Raw genomic sequence first — 14,373 nt, forward strand, 5'->3', positions numbered from 1 at the left:
CGAGTCTACTCCGCTGTTAGGAAGCTCGCATCGTCAAGCCGTGATGCTCCTACTCCATCCAGTGGCGGCATAAGGGATGATCGAGTTTCAGTATTTCGTCTTTTCCGCTCTGTTCCTGCTGTCCTTTTCCCATTTATTTCTTGCTGGGTGTGGTCCGATAGATTGTCCTCCATTACGCTGTTCCCTTCGGCAGTACTCGTCTTCAACTCGTTTAGACCACGCAGGTGTTCTGTTGGTGTCGGTTGCGGTTGCCTTAGTCTCGATGCATATGTTACCACGCACTCTTCCTCGTCGCGACCGTACTTTCTGCACGTCTTACACCATGGCGTGTGGCACTCTCTACGAATATGTTCGAGCTGCTTACATTTCAGACACAGGGGTGGACTTCCGTTCACCGGAAGTAACACGCGAGATCCGCCAATCTGCATTAGATGGGGCAACCCATCCACAGTCCCCCCATCTTTCATCCGTAATGTTATCAGTCTCGTTGTCGATACCACTCCTTCAAAAAAAAAAAAAAAGATGCCGCCCACTTCTGGTCATATCCAGCCATCGCTTTACGAATGTCGTCATCATTTGTATTGCCCGATACCCAATGTAGCTTGATGTTGACCTCCTGCTGGTTGGGATCAATAACTAGGCAGCGTCTTCCTTTAACCCTTACCTCCTTTCTAGACAAAAGCCGTTCTTTCTCCGCTCCAGAGTGAAAACGAATCATACACATGTTGTTATAATGGAAGACCCCGAAGGTAGCAACTTCTTCCTTCCTCACAATATCCTTCAGTGCTTCTCCAAAATGGTCTACACAGTAGGGTGTAGACCCCCTGGGATAGACGCCCGCCTGGGATAGACGCCCTGGGATCCGCGTGCAACAATAGCGTATCCAAAGATGAAATACCTGTAGGTAACGTCGGCAGAATTGTCACATAGTCAGATGGCGATCCTCGTTCCTCAGAAACCCGGCTAGGCTTAGCCATGCTAGTCGCTTCAACGGAGCTCAAGGTACCTGCGACTGCACTCATTGAGTGCCGGAAGCAGAAATCCTGAGCTAGCCGGGCGCTACAAAGGTGTGGTACAGAGAGAGGAAAATACTTAGTGCGTTAGCTGCGAATTATACGCATGTAACCCTAATTGGAAACACAGTATAGAAGGCCATTTTACGAAAAACGCATGAGGATGAGCTACTGAGCGCAAAACAGGTACGCCCAACGTGGGGCTCGAACCCACGACCCCGAGATTAAAAGACTCATGCTTTACCGACTGAGCTAGCCGGGACCTTTTTTTCTAACCATTACTTTTTTTAAATCAATATTTACATTTCCTATTTTCATATGTACATGATACAGCCACTTCTGTGGCCATTTAACACTCCCAGAGGCGTTGCTGACTTGCATCGAGCAGAGGACTGTACGTTTCGAGTGCCTTAAAGGGCTGGTCCTTTGTCATCTAATTGTTGCCTGTTTGTCAATCCTCTATAACGGCAGCCAAACCAAGACGTATTCAGTGCAGTAACACATTTTTCAGTTTCGCACCATTCCTTAGACCATCGGCACTTGTCTTTCTGCACAACACTTGCAGCCCAAAGCACGGTCGTCTTGAAATACCCCCATAGCGGCTTCCGGTGCGGGTCATACATCACAGATGCCGTTCTCCCTTTCCACAGTTCGTGCATAGCCGAAAGCATTATTACCTAGCGCAGCATGTTCTCCTTGGTATCCAACGTCTCCAGACCATTTAGCGCACGCCAAGTCACTTCAAACTGCATCCCCAGTGATGCCATTAGATCCGCCCAAAATAGCCTGGCGTTCTCGCAGTCCAAGAAGACATGCATTAAGGATTCAACAGCTCCACAGGCGTGACAGTCTTCTAACACATCAGAATCCTTCGTTTTCTGCCACGTTTTGACTGGGAGAACTTCCACGTGGAATTTCACGAACAAGTCATTTGTCGCTGTTGGTAGCGGTAACATCCTTATCCTACGGAAGACGTCCTTATATCGTCCGCGCGATAACGCAGTCCTGTACATTGGAGGTGGGAACACATTGGTCAAGCTATCCCAGTGAAGCCGCTTCGGGGACACTATTTGAAGATAATCCCAGGTGAATTGGTTTTCGAAAAATCTGATTGCCTGTGCCACTTCCTTGTAGAACGTTGAACCTTTGGTCCCTTTCATCTGCGGTGCCGTTGTGACTACCCATGCAGCAAGGTGTACACCTAAGATTGACTGAAATGCGCTGGTTAGGAAGCCATCCCTGGAGTCCCTAAACTAGCAGAACCTCTGAAAGTCGGTCTTGAGCGCTACGTTCACCAGACCGAAACCTCCTGCGTCTTGCGACCAATATAGATTGAACCGCCTCATTTTCTCGAAACTGGAGCATCATACAAAGTAGATGTTGTTCTTTGAAATTTGTCCTTCATGGTGTTTTGCACTGGAATTAATCTTGCCTAATAGAGGAAGCCGGGGTACGCTATACCGCGTTGCATAAATACGTTCAATTGAAGAGAGACAACTTCCTCTCGTTATGCGCATCAAGTTTTGGGCGAAATGACGTCACCTTCCTTTCCCATATCTCGGCCAGCTCTTTCTCGACGACCATCGGCACTCCTAGGTATTTTGACAGTATTGCCGTGCATATGTCACGCTCAGGAACTCCTTTGGTTTGCAAGTCCAGTCTCTCAGCAATGCGACCGACGACTTTTCCAAATTGATCTTTGCTTCAGAGTACTGGCAGAAAGAGTCTCGTTTCCTTAGGAGTACGAGGATGTCCTCTTCTCTCGTACAGTGCTGGACAAAAGTTTGCGGAACGCGCGAGAGGCGTATTTTCTCTGGGCAGAGACACCCTAGCGGCGAGCGGAAGCGGGCGAGTCCACTCGTTCAGAGGGATGGAAGAGTGCGCTTGTGGCGACCCGCCGTGGTAGCAGTGGTAACTTTTCTTTTCAGTGTAACGAACGCCAAATGGTTTCGTTTTCGGTCTCCTGCACCGAGCACGATTGGCTATCGCGAAAAGGAAGTCTCTCCGCTATCGGAGAGATAACAGGGCGCTAAGATGAATTGAGGTGACAACGGGCTGCAGTGCCTAGTTTTTCTTGTTTTTTTATTAGACAAAAACAGAAGAAAAGAGCGTGTACCCTTGAACACACACACACAAAAAAAAGCGGGGGAGACGATACTGTCTCAATACTTTGTCGGCCCCCCTTTCGCACCAATAACTGAGGCCATGCGCACAGGAAGGGAAGCATATAGTCGACGGACAAGGTCCACGTCTTCACGTAGCAAGGATCAGTCTGCTTCTATAAATTCCCAGAGTGCGTCCTTGCTCCTTGTAGGCGTCCGTCTCTCGCTCATCCTATTCTTCAGGATGCCCCAGACGTTTTCGATTATGTTTAAGTGCGAGCTCTGCGCAGGCCATGTCAGCTGCATTACGCTGAGGTCGTCGAGAGGACGCTGCTCCCCTATGCTCTGGACGGGACGTTCCCGGATGGGTGCTACCATTACCAGCATAATGGCAGCTTCTATCGTACTAAAACTGTCCGACGCCTTCTCGACGACCTCAGCGAAATGCAGCTGACATGGCCTGCGCAGAGCTAGGACTTAAACATCATCGAAAACGTCTGGGGCATCCTGAAGAATAGGATGAGCAAAAGACAGACGCCTACAAGGAGCGAGGACGCACTCTGGGAATTTATAGAAGCAGAGTGGTCCTTGGTACGTGAAGACGTGGACATTGTTCGTCGACTATACGCTTCCCTTCCTGTGCGCATGTCCTCAGTTATTGCTGCGAAAGGGGGCCGACAAAGTATTCAGACACTATCGCCTCCCCCGCCTCTTTGTGTGTGTGTTCAAGGGTACACGCTCTTTTTTTCTGTTTTTGCCTAATAAAAAAAAAGAAAAATACTAGGCACTGCGGCCCGTTGTCACCTCAATTCATCTTAGCGCCTTGTTATCTCTCCGATAGCTGAGACACTTCCTTCCCGCGATAGCCACTCGCGTTCGGTGCAGTAGACCGAAAACGAAACCATTTTGGCGTTCGTTACACTGGAAATCAAAGTTACCACTACTACCACGGAGGGTCGCCACAAGCGCAGTCTTCCATCCCTCTGAGCGAGTGGGCTAGCCCGCTTCCGCTCGCCGCTAGGGTGTCTCTGCCTAGAGAAAATACGCCGCTCGCGCGTTCCGTAAACTTTTGTTCAGCACTGTACATATGAAACTGATGTCATCAGCAAACGCTAATATCTTTACTTCTTGATTACTGATTTGTGCTCCACGTACGTCATGTGCTTCGGCTACACATCTGCAAAGTGGTTCTAAATAGAGCGCGAACAAGATTCGGGAAAGTGCACAGCCCTGCCGAACTGAGCGCGACACACTGATTTTCTTTCCCGCTTCTTTGTTTGTCACCAACTGGGTGTCCCTGTAGCACAGTTCAACAAGATGTGTAAGCTGCGCCCCGACCCTACACTTTTCCAGGAGAACAAACAGATACTTGAGACAACCTCTATCAAAGGCCCTACTCAAGTCCGCCTGCAGGAATGCCATTTTTGTGCCGTTTACTTCTGCCTCTTCACATATGACTCTTACTCTGTGGAGGTCTGTGGAGATCTTTCAGATTTTTATCCCATAACACTGATGGTCACCAATAACTTTCCACGCTACACTGTGCAGTCTTTTCGCGATGACCTTGGCGAGGATCTTGTAGTCATTACAGAGCAGGGACATCGGACGGTAGTCTGACACCTTGAGTGGCTGTTTCGCTCCTTTCTTTTTGATGAAGATCATGTGACACTTCCTCATGGACGGCGTCACAAGGCCACTTCATGCGATGTCATTATACACTCTTGTGACGACCGGGCCGAGCTCTTCGATGAGGGCTGTGTAAAAGTCTGCGCCGATTCCGTCAGGCCCTGGAGCTTTGTGTCTTGTCCTTTTTTTAATCGTCCACCTGACTTCACTTGCGCTTATCTCTCCCTTTCCCTGGTCTTCTTCATAAACTTGAGGCATGTGGCCTTAGCGCGAATGGTCCGTCGCTTCCAGCAGTTCCTTAACAGTTGCACGTATTCTTCTTAAAAGACTTTCCTAATTTCTTCGTTTTCCCGCTTCACTTCTCCATCATGCACGATTGCAGATATGGCGTTGCCTTCTGCCCTCTCGCTCGTATCTTCTAAAAATTTTTGCTGGCTGTTCATCCTTCTGTATTGCACCCTGCCGGCTACAAACCCTGTAACCATTGTACTTCTGTTCCAGCCTTGATATCAGTAACTGCTTTGTTTCTGTGACGAGATCCTTATACGCACCAGGCGTCTCTTCATCTTCCTGAACTAGTTTTTTTCAAAGCGTCAGTTAGATAACCAATTTCCTCTTTTTCCGGCCATGCTACTATCTGCGACTGCTCCATTGCCTGTAACTTAACTTCTTGCTTAAATAATTCCCATTTCATTGCGTCATTCCCTTCTTTTCGGAAGCACTCAGTTATGAAGGCCATTATTCGTGCAATAAACTTTTCGTTTTCTAGAAGGGCTTCATTCATCTTCCAGGTATTAGCCTGCCGGTTGCGGCTGAGCTTTGCTCTGTGCTTTTTGCTTCCGGTTGCACTGACCAATCCATGGTCACTGAAGAACACCGGCCTGACGTCACACTTTATATCGTAGTCATGTTTGCCCGATATGTAGATCCGATCAAGCCGAGCATGGGAAGTACCTTGCCAGTGCGTGAATTTGGCAGCAGTGGATTCTTGACCCTCTTTGACATCCCGCAGGTCAAAGTCCCTGAGCACTCTTCGCAGTACGTCCACGCTGCTATCACTGTGCGGCCTCGAGTATGTACAGTCCTCTCTTGATATCACACAGTTGAAGTCCCTGTCGATCACCACCATGCTTGGGGTGTCCACAAAATGTCGTAGACTTTGAAAGAAATCCTTTCTGTGTTGCACATCATTCGGAGCGTATACAGATATTGCCCTTATCACCTGGTTTCCTTGCAAAGAGTGTATCGCAGCTATCCGGCCGGTTTGCTCTAATGCACTAGCTGTCGATTACAGATACCTTGTCAGATTTCTTCAGCATTACCGCGGTGACAGCACTTCCACTGTCACCCGAGCCCCACGAATGTGCCACGAAATAACGATCTTTAAACGCCTCCACGAATTCCTTTTCCTCTTCTATACTGTGCACAGCTTAGTCTCTTGTAGAAAAACAATGTCGCATAAGTCTTTTTGTAGCAGATCGTGTAGAAACCACTTTCTTTTCTGTGAAACAAGGCTGACTACATTTAGCGTTGCAATCTTCGTTAGCGCATTTAGTGTTCTTGAAGTCTATGTGCATGCACTTACGCTATTGACTTAAAGCTCAGCTCCGCCGATTTTCGACTGCGACAGAATGGAGCCATGCTTGGGCTGTACGTTCGTTTCCGCACAGGGAGCATACATGTGAAAAATTTTCACCCATTTGTTTGTAGTTTTTAAGAACACAATTTTTTAAATTTTCCTGGCACGGCGGTCCTGTGGTCGGCAAACCCTGACCAATCCCGGCTTCGTCCTGGCTTAGCCGCGCTCGTGGCTTGGCTAACGCCAAATCGTCGATGCGATGGTGGAGATCTATGGGCGAAGGTGAATGTTTTGGGTGTGTTCCGTGATAATTGCTGTTGTTAATAGCCTCAAAGATAATTTTGCCGGTCTCCTTTAACAAGCCTTACAGGATGGCCTCGTTGTGCAACGACGGCCGTCGTGAGCGGACATTCTGTGCCCGCACTGTGCTTCATGCTACCAACAAGACCTAACACTTAACGTGTGACGTACACTTACGCATTCTCAATAGCTTTGGCAGCGCACTATGCGCGGACTTGCTGCGCGTGCAGAAAGCACCACCAAAGCTATTGAGAACGAGAACGTGCTCGAAGACGAAGTATTCCTTATAAGAAACATGATAAAACGGTGCGGTGGTCCCCGATAGCTCGTGACAGCTGTTTCAGCACGATACAGCGGCCATGACGGAGTGTAAACACAAACTGGTTGCCAGGCAGAGCTGGCTAGGTGTGGCTATCCAATCCGCGCACTTCCAAGTATGACGTCACAAGTGGAACCGCCGCCCAGTAGTTTTTCTCAAATTTCTCACGAAGGAATATGGAAATTTGGAAAGCAATGTGCGTTTATGAATGAAGTTGGGACCACGGTTCTGAATATCACAACGTCTTCATACTTTCGGAACAGCAGCGGAGCTGCACTTTAAGGTAGTCTTTCTTCGCTCTTCCGACGGTATCTTTAGCGCAGGGTTGAACCTGTTTCTTCTGCTATTGACTACTTTCCAGATTAGACTTGTCCTTTCTTCACTGTTACTGAGCTAGCCGGGCCCCACGAAAGCGTAGTACATATAGAGGAGAACCCTTAAGCATGGTTCACACTAGTGCGTTCTGCTGCGTGCGGATGCCTGCGTGTGTATACGTGCGTTGTAAGCAATCCATTCCGCTGTTCACATACCTCCGTCCGAATGCGTGCGTCACCAAACCATAAACCAATGAGCGCCGAGCGGGATTTTCAACGCCTTCCACTCCAGAGTCACTGTACCCGGGGAGAAGAGTATCGCATTCGCTTTCCCCTTGCCGCCGCTTTGCTCATTCGCCGAGGCGCGTCACGTGGTGCGTTTTCCTCCTCTTTGCTCCCAACCTCCCGCCGGGACTACGGGGAACGCAATAGCTGGGACGCATGTGCGCGTACGTTCTTGCGCGGCTCTTGTTTTTTTTTTTTTTTTTTTTACGTGAAATGGATCTCAGAGAGCTGAGGAACTACGAACAATCATGTCTGGATGTTGTGCTGCAACGGGACAGAGTCAGGCAAAGCATTTTTCTGCATTCCGACGGGCAAAAGTGACGAGATGCGTAGATCGGCACAGAACCTGCCGGAGGAACTTCGCGCCTACGAATAACACTCGCTTGAGCAAGGTAAATTTCGTAGCGTGTTTATTTTTCATTGCAGAATCTTTGCACACAGTATTGAATAACAGTTCAACTATGCGAAGAACAGCCGGGCGTATCAAAGTAGTGCTTGTTGGATCTTGCCATTGCGTTCCTTTTCCTGCGGCGCTAAAAATAAAAAGCCACTATCAGGACCACTTCACACGCGACGACTTCGAGGACAAGGAGATTCGAAAGAAGTTGAAGTGGACGGCAGTCCCAAGCAGTTTTGCATACCGTACACCTACGAGGCTGAGGAAGGCTCCTATCCCCCGTTCTTCGCACGCAAAGTTCTCCGAGGAGTCACCAAAAGACTTGCACACTGAAGTTGATGACAACCTAGTGTAAGATCAAGGGGCAGTGGAGGATGGTAATGCGTCGAAATATATGTAGATATCCAAAATGAAAATTATTGAAACTTATGAAAACCTCTACCTGTTTGTAAACAAATGACGTCATAATGTTCGACAGCGCCACGGGTTTGGTAGAGTTGAACTACGTTCAATGCTAGTGGCGAACAAGGTCGCGCCCGAAAGCCACGGTCTTGAGGGGATTACGATGGTCTCTGAAAAGGACGCGACCTTCGGTCCTACTTTTCTTTCAATAGGAGGCAGCGAACAATTGTCCATTCGTGGAACCCAGCTCTCCCCTTTCGATCTGTTTTGCTTTCGGTTTGTCTACCAACGTCATGATGACGTTTCTCGGGTAGAGGTTTATTCCTAAATATTGAGCTGTAATTGTAAGTGAATCAACTTTGCAGAGGAAGTCAACACCGTCACAAATTTCTGTGACCAGAGCATCGAGGAATATGCACAGGAAAAACCTGCAGACAAGTAATGTGATGGTCCCCTCGACGAGGTCGCAGAAACGAGCAAATGCTGAGACGGAATGTAGTGACTTGAAGCTCACGGTCTACTCCTCATGGAAGATCAACTGCTTGCGTTGGATCAGCTGCTTGGGGATTGGAAGAACAATCCTCAGCACTTTACATGCGCGTGGAAAAAAGTTGGCATTCACATAGCCATTGAACGTGTGAAATAGAAATTTAATTGCGAAAAGATGAGAATAAAACTGGTGTAGGTTATTTATGTCGACCTGAAGCTGCACACACGAGCACTATAGTTTTATGTCCACAAAGCAAGTGAACTAAAAGAAAAAAAAACTGATTGATAGAGCGCAAACGAGACTCGACGATGCCTTTTAGAGGCGAACACGCGCCAACATAATTCGTCTGTTAGCTACAGAATACAACAAACTATACTGTAGTGACTCTTGTGGCCTGTTTCATTAAGTATTAGCCGTGTCCCACCACAGGAAGTCACAAAATTGTTGGTGCACAGCCGCGAAATCAACGCGATGTAACACTGACTACAACTATCCTAACACGCGATCCGCGGCGGCTTGGAAGCGATATGGCTGCCGGAGCAGACAACGCGGAGCGGTTGCGGTACTCTTCCCCCCGTACAGTGGCTCTATTCCACTCCGGTGGCCGCAGTGTTGAAAACAGTCTCGGAGAGAGAAACCTACTGTGCACGCTCGGAAGGCGGCCTCGCGATTCGTTCTCCACTTGCCGACTACAGCGTGCATCGGAAAGTTTAGCTCGGGCGAACTCCTTGCGTTCTGCTGCGGGAGGCAGCGCACGTATCTGTTGCCCCGGTAACCAGCGCCCGCACGCAGCAGAACACACTAGTGTGAACCATGCTTTAGTGCATTTGCTGCGAATTATGCGCATGTAACCCTGATTGGAAACACAGTATAGAAGGATATTTTACGAAAGACGCATGATGACGAGCTACTGAGCGCAAAACAGGTACGCCCAACGAGGGGCTCGAACCCTCGATCCCGAGATTAAGAGTCTCGTGCTCTACCGACTGAGCTAGCCGGGCGCTACGAAAGTGTGGTACAGAGAGAGGAGAATCCTGATGGCGACTTTATATTATGAGTATATTATGAGTATATACATAATTAATCAATGAATAAGCCACACTTTTTCTGCCAATACACCGCAGCTGGCTTTGCGGAGAAATAAGTGCGGACGAACAAAGTATAACATTTGGAATTTGCTCGATGTCGAGGAAATCAGACAAGCTAAAATAACGGTAACATCTCATTACGGCTGAAAATCCTTTAATCCCCAAGTGTGTCGTTATGGCCAAGATATCATTACGACCGAAGGTAGTCTCAATCCGGTCGAAGGTGTTTCATCACGACCAAAAAGAAAAACAAGTTTATTTTGGCTTTGGAGGGTGGGGAGGTTCATCGCCACAGGCGATGCTCTACCCCATTGCTGGTGGGAATGTGGGGAATAAAATAACGAGCCCCGTCATAATAACGATCGATGTTCGATGGTATCCAGAAATGTCAGAAGAGCTTTGAGCGCAGAGCGTTGCTGAGCTGGATTAGGCCAGGGACCAAGCAATTTCGATAGGGAGAAGGGGCGAGAGCCCAGCTGACGAAGAGACTCGGAGAGTGTGATTCGGGAAGTTTGGTAGTGGGAGCAATGAAGAAGAATATGCTCCAGATCCTCAAGCACACCACAGTGGCAGCAGGTGGGAGAGTCAACTTGTCTCAAGCAGTAACGCCACTGAGCTGTAAAGCCCACATCGAGGCGCATTCGGTGGATTAATGCAGCATCTTGACAAGAGGTGCTTCGTGGCATGCGGAAAGCGAGCGTTGGATCAGCTCTGCTCAACATAGAGGGGGGGAGAATGTCGGTTGTTCATTGGCGGGAAGCCATGGGTGTCACTAGGCGTCGGAGAATTGAACGGTGGTCTCCTCTCAGCAGAACAATACTGGTCCGTTTCCGATACGATAGTGCTGCTTCTGGGGCGCTGTCGGCCTGCTCGTTCCCCACGACACCACAATGGGCTGGAACCCACTGGAGAACTAGCCTGTGGCCTGCTGCGTAGATAGTGTGGTAAGCCATTAACACATCTGTGACTAGGGGTGCGGATGGGCCTCGTATGCTGGAATTTTCAATTGCTTGAAGTGCAGATTTAGAGTCTGTGAAGACTGCCCATTATCGCGATGTAAAATCAGCGATGTGTTGTAGAAAGAAAAGGACGGCATAGAGTTCCGCAGCTGTGGAGGAGGTTGGATGTGAGAGGCGTCTTCAGTGCACTACGCCTTCGGATGGTATGACGAATGCAGAGGCGGACTTGTTGTTTCGGGATGCGCCATCGGTATATGCTGCCGTAAACGTACAAAAATTTCTCATCTATCAGAGCATGAAAATGGGCTCGGAGGACTTGAGGGGGGACCTGATCTCTTGTTTCCAGAAGGTTAGGAAAAGTGGGCGGTACTGGTAGAGACCAGGGGGTTTCCGGCGGTATAGTGTCCTTAGTTATGAAGCCAGTGAGAGTCCGGCGTGTCCTCTGCGCTACCTGATAGAAGTCGCTTTCAGGGCGGTATCGAATTTTCCTGAGGAGCCGGTGGCGGGGAGTGTGAGCACGCAAACGGAGGAAGTGCCGAGCCGTTTCACGTTCACGGAGAACCTCAATCGGGAGCTCACCAGCTTCAGCCAGTACTTGCCGTGTTTCAGCCACTCTTGGAACTCCGAGGCATCGACGAAGGCTTCGAGCAAACAGGGACGAAGTGTATTTAATGAAGTTGTTGATATCTTGTGCAGAATAGGAAGGCTGTAAAGCACAGTCGCCCTCACCAATGCCGCGTGAACCGCGGGCAGGGAACGCCGATCACAGCCCCATCCTGAGCCAGAAAGATGTTGAATTGCGGGGAGCCATCGCTGCACTTCAGTTTCAAGGTGGTTAATGTGCCGAGCCCAGCGCAAGTCCGAGTCGATTACCACGCCAAGGAAGCGGTGGAAGCGTACCGGCTCAAGCTACTTTGTACCAAGCCAAAGAGGGAAATCGGCCATAGCTTTGCGCGCGAAAGGGAGCTCGACACACTTTTCGGGTGAAAGGTCCATCCCAAGGTGCGTGAGCTACGTATGGATATTATTTAAAGTGAGCTGCAGGCGGCGCTGTATGGCTGGGCGTGACTTTCCTACTGTCCAAAGGGCGACGTCATCTGCATATACGGAAAACGACACTTTACGAGGAATTACTGATTGTAGGCCGGCTATCACCACGTTAAAGAGTGTCGGGCTGAGAATGCTTCTTTGGGGGCTCCTTGTGGAACAGGATGCTGAGGGCTTTGCCCTTGGGACGTACGGACAGCGACAGTTCGGTCCTTAAGGAAGTCTTGGAGCCAGATGAAGAGCCGACCGGATACCCCAAACGAGCGCAAGGCGTGCAGCACACAAATGTGCGAGACGGTATCATATGTGCGCTTGATGTCGAGGAAAACCGATGGGACGATCCGTCGATGGGCACGAGCATGTTGAACTGTAGAGACTAGGTCGAGAACTGGATCCATGGAGCTTCGGTGGCGACGAAATCCAGCGATTTCGTGAGGGAACGCACGTTGTTTTTCGAGCCACCAGTCGAGGCGATGCAAAACCATTCTCTCCATCACTTTCCCCATACAGCTTCTCAGGTTCATAGGGCGAAAGGAGCATAGGGCACTTGGGGGCTTGCCTGGTTTCAGGATGGGAACAACCAATGCCTCATTCCATGTATGTGGTAAAAATCCTTGTTGCCAAGACGTATTATACACATGAAGAAGAACATGGAGTGACCTCCCGTCAAGGTTTCGCAGGGCGGCATAGGTGATTTTATCGGGTCCAGGGGACGAGCCGGTGTTCACAAGCTGCAACGCTGCCTTTAGCTCGATTATTGTGAAGTCGCGGTCCATAACGCGGGACGGGGCCAGTCTTGGTGAAGTTCAGCTGTCAAACTGTGGACAAAACTGCGGTGTACTGGCGTGGTCGAGGCAGCCGCCGGAGTCGTTAGTAGCACACAGAAGTCCGTCGCTAGCGTATTTTCGTCTACACCCTTAACGATAGCCAATGCCGCGAGAGGATTCTTTTGAGGGGGCGCCTTCTTCAGAGATCGGATTATCCGCCAGATTTTCGTGGCCCGATCAAACGGTGAAAAGTGGTGGCAAAACTTACGCCAACGCTTCCTGTCCTCGTGTTACTTTAGCTTTCATCCGGCGGTGTTCCACAATGTCCGTAAGTTGCCCTGTCCGACGAGCCGTTCTTTCTACTCGGCGACGTAATGCTCTAAGGTGGTTAAAAAGAAAAAAGGAGCATCCACCATATTAGCAATCGCTGTGTTTTATGCTTCCCAAAGTGTGTCTGAGTCGGTGTGCCCCCACGGCTTGTGTCACACACAATGGTTCATGCACACAATATTGCGACAGTGTTTCATGCATCCCTCGTGAAAAATGTTTTTTTTTTGTCATACTGTGTCACACGATATTTGTATGTCTTACGCCATTTGCTCTCAGCATTCGAGCAACATCCTACTGATTGGTTCTGTGAGCAAACTGTGTGTGCGTGTTCTGAAAAGTTACTCCACACTGGGTGCTGCAGGAGCCACATGACCTATGACCATGATCTTTTCTCCCACTAGCTGCCTTCTCAAATTTACGTCCACCTGAGATTGAGAAAAAGTACATAAGGTGCTGAACAAAACGACATATGCTCTTGTTTGATAATGACCATAAGACATATGCTGTCAACCAGACTTTTTTTTCATATATTCAAAACATATTCAAGAAATTATGGACTACAATGACAATTACGTCATAATGATGCAGCTGCATAGCCAGAAAAATATTTCAGGAGGTGTTTTATGAGGCTTTACATGGGGTGGAGGAGTCTCTTTCGTCAGTGATTTATCCAGACCTCCCTACACCCCCTAAATGTTCAGTGACACCCCCTAACTTTTTGCCTGTGTGCCCCCTACAGGGGTACCCTTGCGATTTCAGCTTCAGGCACGCCTGTAGTGATATGTTAAGCTGCAATGACGTAACTGTAATGATAACCCCCCCACATATTTTTTTCCAATACCCCTCCGTGTTTGGGATTCTGGCTAAACCACTGCCCCTCGATGAAAGATGAAAGTCACTGGAAAGGTTAGCCAGCTGTAGGGATCGAACCCACATCCTCTGGATTACCGGTCCGGGGCTCTACCAATTGAGCTAAGCTAACACGCCTCTCCAGCGACTTTCGGGGTGCGTCATCTGAAGGGACGACAACCAGCTACTCACTCTCACTCACCCTCCTTTCACTCTTACTGCCCCTCGTTCATTTTCGGGGGGCACTACATTAGTGCTTACGCCACTGCACTGATGTCACAATCTTATAAGCGTCTCACTCTGGGCATTCGGAATTCCTCTAAGCTACAATATGTAAATTCAGAATCAGTATATCAGAATGGTAAGCAGCAGATGTTACCTGCAGGCTTCATGCTGAAACTGTGCGCAAAACGCTTCCGCCGTGGTGGGCGACGTCTTTAGTGTAATCATACCCGCAGGACAATTGCGGGCACATGCAGTAGTGTCAGCAACCTGAAAACGATACA

The 14,373-nt window shown here is 49.0% G+C and overlaps 2 non-coding genes across 2 annotated transcripts; both read right to left on the minus strand.

Annotated features, from left to right (window-relative positions):
• Positions 1–1,202: 1,202 nt before the first annotated feature.
• Trnak-uuu (transfer RNA lysine (anticodon UUU)) lies at positions 1,203–1,275 on the minus strand. Its single transcript has one exon. It is a non-coding gene; the product is annotated as a tRNA-Lys (tRNA).
• An 8,480-nt stretch (positions 1,276–9,755) lies between these two features.
• On the minus strand, positions 9,756–9,828 carry Trnak-cuu (transfer RNA lysine (anticodon CUU)). Its single transcript has one exon. It is a non-coding gene; the product is annotated as a tRNA-Lys (tRNA).
• Between the last annotated feature and the right edge of the window lie 4,545 nt (positions 9,829–14,373).

The sequence above is a fragment of the Ornithodoros turicata genome, chromosome 1 (genome assembly GCF_037126465.1).
Source record: "Ornithodoros turicata isolate Travis chromosome 1, ASM3712646v1, whole genome shotgun sequence".
NCBI lineage: Eukaryota > Metazoa > Arthropoda > Arachnida > Ixodida > Argasidae > Ornithodoros > Ornithodoros turicata.